Source organism: Castor canadensis, chromosome 8 (genome assembly GCF_047511655.1).
Source record: "Castor canadensis chromosome 8, mCasCan1.hap1v2, whole genome shotgun sequence".
In the NCBI taxonomy this organism is placed as follows: Eukaryota; Metazoa; Chordata; class Mammalia; order Rodentia; family Castoridae; genus Castor; species Castor canadensis.
This window is the reverse complement of record NC_133393.1, coordinates 133,095,681-133,103,339: the sequence shown is the minus strand read 5'-3', so window position 1 is coordinate 133,103,339 and position 7,659 is coordinate 133,095,681.

The window sequence follows — 7,659 nt, the reverse complement described above, 5'->3', positions numbered from 1 at the left end:
TGTTCGATAAGAGATGAATTTTTTTATTTGTAGGACCCCACTTGTTTTGTCCTTAATTTAGCATCTCAGAAAATTTGAAAGCGATTTTAAACACTTTAGCACATTCAGACTTTCTCTTCCCACTCTGGTTATGAAATGGATGTTAGATTTTCAATCCAGTTTATTATTGTAGACTATTCAAATTGAAATTGAGAGAGTCTAATATTGAGCAAATCAGCAAATCGTTATCAATGTGTACAGGTTAGAAAGTTTAAATGTTGGAGGCTCTTAAGATTGTGCATTTGCCTGCTTTTTTTTAGCCTAAACAATTTAAGAGATAAGTGAATCAACATTTAGCATAATACAATGGCATACTTTTGGACTATTTAAAATGGAAAGTGTTGAAGATTTGGATTAAATGTATGAAATACATTGTTTCTACCTAATTGCCTTTCCCTCCTTTTTAAATCACTTTTTTTTTTTCCCAAGTACTGGGTGTGAGCTCAGGGCCTCAGGCTTGCTAGGCAGGCACTCTACTGCTTGAGCCAGCCCTTTCCCTCCTTTTCTAAAAATAAATTTTTCTTTTGGTACTAAAAAATAAGTTTTTCTTTTGGTACTAAAAAATAAGTTTTATATATGTCCTACCATGCTTTTTCTCTATACATTTGAATCTTACAATACTATTTTGGGGGTACTGAAGAGAATTTTCTGCTGATTGGGTATTTGAGGGGAGAGTTTGGGTGTATTTTGTGTATTCCTAGCACCAGCACCAAGGAAAACATCCTGTGAATGTTTGTTGAATTTGGTTTTTGAATGGTAGAAATACAGAGAAAGGGACCATTTTGACTTCTTGGTAGCAAAAAAAAAAAGTGCTTTGAAGTTTCTTCTCTTTACTGCGCCGGTGTTAGGTAGAATTAAACACAGTGCCGGATTCTAATGCAGCTGCTGGTGAGGAAGATTAGAGAGGCTGAAAGGGAGATAGGCTCAGGATAGGAAAACAAGATAGGAGATCGATTGCCCAAATCATTTTCAGATTTGATAATGAAGCACAGTTTTGCCATTAAGCCTGGCTTAATAGGTGACAAGTAACTAAAATATAGGAAGATTCTACAAATACTGGCTTTCTGACAAAACGATTGTTGTAAAATCTTTTAGACACCATAAAAACTTAAGAATCATCTTAACAGAGTTTTACTTATCATAGAAAAGTGCTGATAAGGAGTGAGTGGAGAGTGTAAGTATTTTTATACACAAGATATTTGAACTCAATTTATTAGACCCATAGTAGAATGCTCAGTTTTGTTTTTTAAATATTTTCCCCGTTATAAAGTTAACTGGTGTAAGTTGATATTGGTATGACACTGATAATATTGATAATTATATCCTTGGAAGTAGGGATGGGAGTGAGGAATTAAAGTAACTTGGAGGTGGAAGTTAGTTTCCAGGAGCTATACCTTTTTTCTTGGTTGGGGGAGGACTGGGTTTGAACTCAGGGCTTCACACTTAGAAAGCAGGCATTCCATCGCTTGAGCCAAATGTCCAGCCCCAGGAGCTATATCTTCAATCATCTTCCGCTTCAGAAGAAGTATGTTAGAGACATAAGGAAGGAAGACACAGGGAAAAAGTTGATCCTGTATTGTTTAATGAGTTTCAAGAGAGAAAGGAAGAATAGCCAGGGCCTTTCTAGGGATAAAGGAAAGGAAATATATGATGATTGACATGGAGAGGTGCCAAATCATATAATAGGCATGATAGCATACCTAAGTGAGAGCAGGGAGAGTTTGAGAGCCTATTGTATTCATTTCCTTCAATAATTTCTTCATTCAAAAATACTGAACCCCTTTCTGTGGACTAAGCACCATGCTTGACCCTTGGCATTTTACAAACATCTCTTCAGAGGACAGCTTACTATAGTGGCTCCATGAAGTAAATGGAAAGTTGAAACTGCTTATAAAGACTGGGTAGGGTTTACCATAACTACTGCAAGCTATAGGTAAAGCTATTTTCATTCTTCTCCAAATGCATGCAATGGTTGTGGTAGTTTTTAATTCCTAAAACCTGCCTCCTACTGAAATTACCATTTCCTTCTGCTTTTTCATATGGACAGTGACAAATCTTCCTACTTTTAATAGTCCTTAGAGAATCTGTTTGCATTGTTACTATCAAACATAACGTGTAACAAAAATTATCTTTGTTAAAAATAATGATTAAACGTGTGCTTTAACATATATCCCTCTGGTAGGTCTCAGGTTTGTTTGCTGTTTGTTTGAAACAGGGTTTCTCTGTGTAGCCTATGATGGCCTCTAATTTGAGATCCTCCTACCTCAGCCTTAGAGAGCTGGGATTACAGATGAGCACCACTGTGTCTGGCTTTCAGGATTTTCTTCAATGAGATAAAATTATGACACAGTTTTATATTCTATTTAATGTCCAGTGGAACCTTTGGTTTTTTTTTTTTCTTTAATTGGAGTAGAGTATATATGCATATACATAAAATATACATGCCAACTTTGAAAATAAAACAGTAGTTCGTATACTTTTTATAAAGAGTTTAAAAATTAAACATTCCAAATGAGATCATTTACATATAAAAACAGCTTAACAGAGGATGTGTGGGAGGGAGCTAGTCATAGATGAGAGTAGAAAAGTACATATTGTACCACAATTTGAAGGCTACTATACCACATGGTCTTTCAAGACTAAACAATTTTGTAATAGTTGTAAAATTCTGCCTATAATGGACACTAGGAATTAAATTAAAAAATACATGCTATGATGATTATTTTACAAGTATAAGCTACCGGGGAAATCCTTCATCAGCATAATTTAGTGTATTTGGATTTTAACATGTAGGTAGAGTACTTTCATTCTTTTTAGGAATGTATATTAGCCATTCCCTTATTCTGTCACTTCATTAAATAGTAATTTAGTTTGGTTATTTTGGGTCAGTGTTTATTTTCATGGTAACTTTCTGACTTTCACTTCAACATTAAGAAAAGAATCTGAAAATTGAGCTGATAATTATACTGCAGAAGATCTAGACCGTATTATTTGTACTGTTGATCTTTGGTGCCTAACCTTACAGAGACTTCCAGAACTTTTAACTAAATTTTACCATTCCACGCTTTCTTTCTGGGTGTCTTTAAGAAACTAAGGTAAAAAGGAGCAGTCAGGTGAAAAGATCATTATGTTGAAGATACCCAGAATTTATAGTGTAATGTGACTTTCTTTTTTTTTTTCTTTGGTACTGCGGTTTGAATTCAGGGCTTCAAGCTTCAGCCCTTTTTGCTCTGGTAATTTTTTTGAGATAGAGTCTTCCTTTATGTCCAGGGCCAGCTGGGACCACATCCTCCTGTTTTAAGATTCCTGCCCCACTGGGATGACAGCCATGTACCACCATGCCCAGCTTTTTTCCATTGAGATGGGGTCGCCTATTGCCCAGGTTGGCCTGGAACCATGGCCCTCCCAATCTCACCTCCCAAGAAACTAGGATCACAGACATAAGCCACCAGTGCCTGGCAAAATGTGAATTTTTTTTTTTCCTGTAGTACTGGGGTTTGAACTCAGAGCTATAGCACTTGAACCACTCTGTCAGCCCTTTTGCATTGGGTATTTTCGAGATAGGATCTCATGAACTATTTGCCTGGGACTGGCTTCAAACCATGATTTTCCTGATCTCTGCTTCCCAAGTTAGGTAGGATTATAGGCGTGAGCCACCAGTGTCCAGCAAAATGTGAATTTTGAAGTAGGAAAATTTAGCTACCTTTCTGGGTTTTTATTGCTTATAACTCAGTGACATTTATTTAGAACATGAATATTTATTTAAAAAGTCACTACATATACAAAATTTTAAAGTTAATTAGAGTTGGAAAAAAGGTTTCCATTTACTTTATTTTTCTTTTAGTGGGACTAGGGTTTGAACTCAGGGCTTCATGCTTGCAAAGCTGGCACTCTACCACTTGAGCTCTACCTCCAGTTAATTTTGCTCTAGTTATTTTGGAGACAATCCTTCTGATCTCAGCAGGTCACTTGTGATCACTGGCACCTGCTCCATTTACTTTTGTATGAAATGTACTTTGGGTATGGGAAAGCAGTTAGCATGGGACATGGTATATCATCCACTCTGGTTAAGGGCAGACAAAATAGAATAAGAACGCAAATTCTAGATGACTGATGATCAGGGAAAAAAGGCCACTTGCTTCAGAATCACTTGAGACTGGGGGGAGGGATGGGTTTTGGTCACCAGTGAAAAACAACTTCCTGTTTTCAGCCACTCATCATAAAGAGAGAATGCAGTTAGATTAGCAGTTGGGACTAGCTGATGCTCTAAGAATTTGGTATCCTGAAACAATATGGCTATGCAATCATGGGATCTTCATAAAGCTCTTAAGAGATTTTTGTTTTGTTTTCAAGTTGGATGATATTTGAGAGATAGACCATCTCTAACAATAAGAGATATGTGCACAAATAAATACAAGGATTCACATTTGGCAATTGACATTAACAGCAGCACAACTAAAAAGTCCTATAGAGACTTAAAGGAAAGAAAAGATCGTTTTGACTGGGAAGATTATTATGCCATGGAAAATGGAATAATGAAGGTGAATTCTGGAAGGTAACGGGGAGATTCATTTGGCTAGAGTGTACAGCATAGGTAGAAGGGTAATAAGGCAAAGAAGATAGATGGAATCTGGAAAATTTTGAAAGCAAGACTGATAAATGTATATTTTTATTGATGTATTTGTCAAGCTGCTTTATGAAATGAGTTTAGTGAGTCATGACCAGCATTTAATAAAATGAAATAGAATTGTTTCAATAATTCAATTAGAGAAATTCAATCTAGATATTATTCAATTTCTAGGTTGTTAATTTTTTTTAAAATAATTCAGTTGTTTTAGAATTACTTCAATGCCCCATTCACTGGGGCATGATGTAACATTTCTTTTTCTTTCTTTATACAGAAATACCACTGTAGCCCGGACTGGCCTGGGATTCATGATCCTCCTGCCTCAGCCTCCTGAGTGCCGGGATCGTGTGTGCACACCATGCCAGGCTAGTGGGGTATTGATGCATGCCTGAAATCCCAGCACTCGGGAGGCAGAGCAGGAGGGTTATCAGCTTGCAGCCAACCTGGGCTACATAGTGAGACCGTTTCTGGAAAAAAAGATTTCTAACCTGAATACTTGAAGGATGATATAGTGTCTTTAATAAGAGAAATGATAAGCTAATCCTGGGAAAGAAAGGAATATGTGTAGGTGGTCTGTTTGAGGTGTATCTGAAACTGGCTCAGCACCAGTCAATGAACCTGGGCTGGAGAGAGCCTTGGTAAGACGAATTCATTGTGAAAAGATGTGTGAAGGGCTATTAAAATGGATCAGAAATATGTTTTGCTTAGTACTGGAGTGTATGTTGATTTCAGAGTGGTAAAAGTAGTTTTAGGCTGTTGAGCTATAAACAACTTAAATGTGTGATTTTACTTGGTTTTTGGGGTATGTTTAAATGATTTAAAAATCACTGGATTAAAAAAATACCTTTTAAGATCTTACATTTTATTTCTCTTCTAGTCATTTATAAATGTTTTAATAATAAGTTAATTCTCTAAAATTAGCTTTCAACCAAATACAAATAGTTTCTTAAGCTCTAGAGATTTGCTGAAGGAACTTTAAAAATAAAAATGGATGTTCCGTTATGAATGAAAACTTCAAATAGCTTGGTTTTGTTTGAACAAATTAAAAATTTTGTCTTTAAGCACTGAAGAATGACAAAAAGCTTTTAGCATTTCAGAATCTATATGGGGAACATAAAAATTTTTATATCTTTTTAAAATATACTGCCAAAAATTCATATATCTGATGTGCTGGAGCAAAACAGAGTTAATACCTTGAAGTCTCTGAATCCAGTGGAAGCAAAAAGGAAGTATCATGAAAATACTTCAGTCCTTTTTTTCCTCCCAACTTTTTGTTGTTGTTGGTACTGGGATTTAAACACTCCACCACTTGAGCCACCCCCTCAACTCCTTCCAGCTTTTAGATGTTTGTGTGATGAGGAGACTTTGCAGGAGACTGTCCTAACTGTGTCTGAGCTTTAGTTCCAGGCAGGAAAGCAGACTGGAGCTCTGAGGGCAGCCACCTCTCCCCTGCTTTTCTCCCTGCACTTCCCTTGCTTGTACACCTGCTATTGGTTTCTTAAGTAGATGGCATAAATGATTCCCCTGCTCTAAAATATTGTTGCCATGATCTGTCATTCTGCCTTTCTGGCTTCACATCTTTGTCTTTTAAAAAGAGTTTTGAAGAGACCCTCTTTTTTAAAATGCATGTATTCCTTAACTAATGTCTTGATTATTATTTAGTGTCCTACCTGGCTGGGAAGAATGAATCCCTGGCTAAATATGAGCAACTTGAAGGAAACTACCATTTACAATAGATGATAATGATGGTGATGAAGATTTGTAGTACTGGGGATTGAACCCAGGGCCTTATTCAGCTGCATCTTGCACCCTTTTTTTTTTTTTTTTTAATTAGTACTAGTAGCTAAGGGGTATTGATTGCTATATTATTGATTACCAGGAATTGTTTTAAGTGTTTCACAGATTTTAAATAGATTTAATTTCCTCAACAGCACTGTTGGTTATTGCTAACATTAATATTTTAATATAAGAAAACTAAGGAATGTAAAGCATAAATAATTTGTGGTCACATAGTAAATTCAGCCAAGGGTTAAACTTGGACATTTGGATTCCAGAGTGTGCTCTTTAACTATTTTGCTGTGATACCTCCCCCCTTCTTCTATAATATGTCTCAGATGACATCTGACCAAGATGTCACCCTTTTTCCAATTCTGCATAGAATAGAATCATGTATTTAATTATAGACACTATTCTCTGTTGAAGGTCAAGGATCTTGTCATCATCAAGGGATTTTTAATAACAACTGCAAGGAAACAGGCAACTTTTCTTGTAGCAAAGGGAATATATTTGTAGAAAGAGAAGGGAGTAAAGGAGCTAGTGTAGAACTTAGTTTCTATACATAATGCCTTCTGAGCTGTTATCACATAAAATGTATACAATTAACATACTATTGTTAGAAATTTGAAAAACACAGATTAATAAAAAAATACAATAATTTATAGTCCTATTATTACTCAGCAATAATTCCAGAATAAATGCATATACTCTTTCTAGTCATTTTTCTATTGAGTCTTTTCTGAATGTTGTAAGGTGTCAACTCATCCCACCTCTTTACAAAAACTTTATAATGAGCCAGGCATGGTGGTACGTGCCTGTAATCCCAGTCCTGTAGTCCTAGCACTGGTCAGGGGGAGGCGCTGAGGCATGAAGACTGAGAGTTCAAGGCTAGCCTAAACTACATAGTGAAACCCTGTCTCAAAACTCCACCCCCTAACCCCCCGCCCAAAAAAAAAAAAAAAAAAAGCTAGGCACTTACATCTGTAATCCCAGCTATTTGACAGGCACAGATTGGGACGATTGAGGATATAAGGATGCTCTCAGTTCAAGGCCCAGGCAAAAAGTTGGCAAGACCCTATCAATAAGCTGGGCATGGGGGTGCATACCTGGTCCCAGATACCCAGAAGGCATAGGTAGGTAGGATTGTGGTCCAAGGCCACCCTGGGATAAAACTCGAGACACTATCTGAAAAATAACTAAAGCTAAAAAAGGGCTGA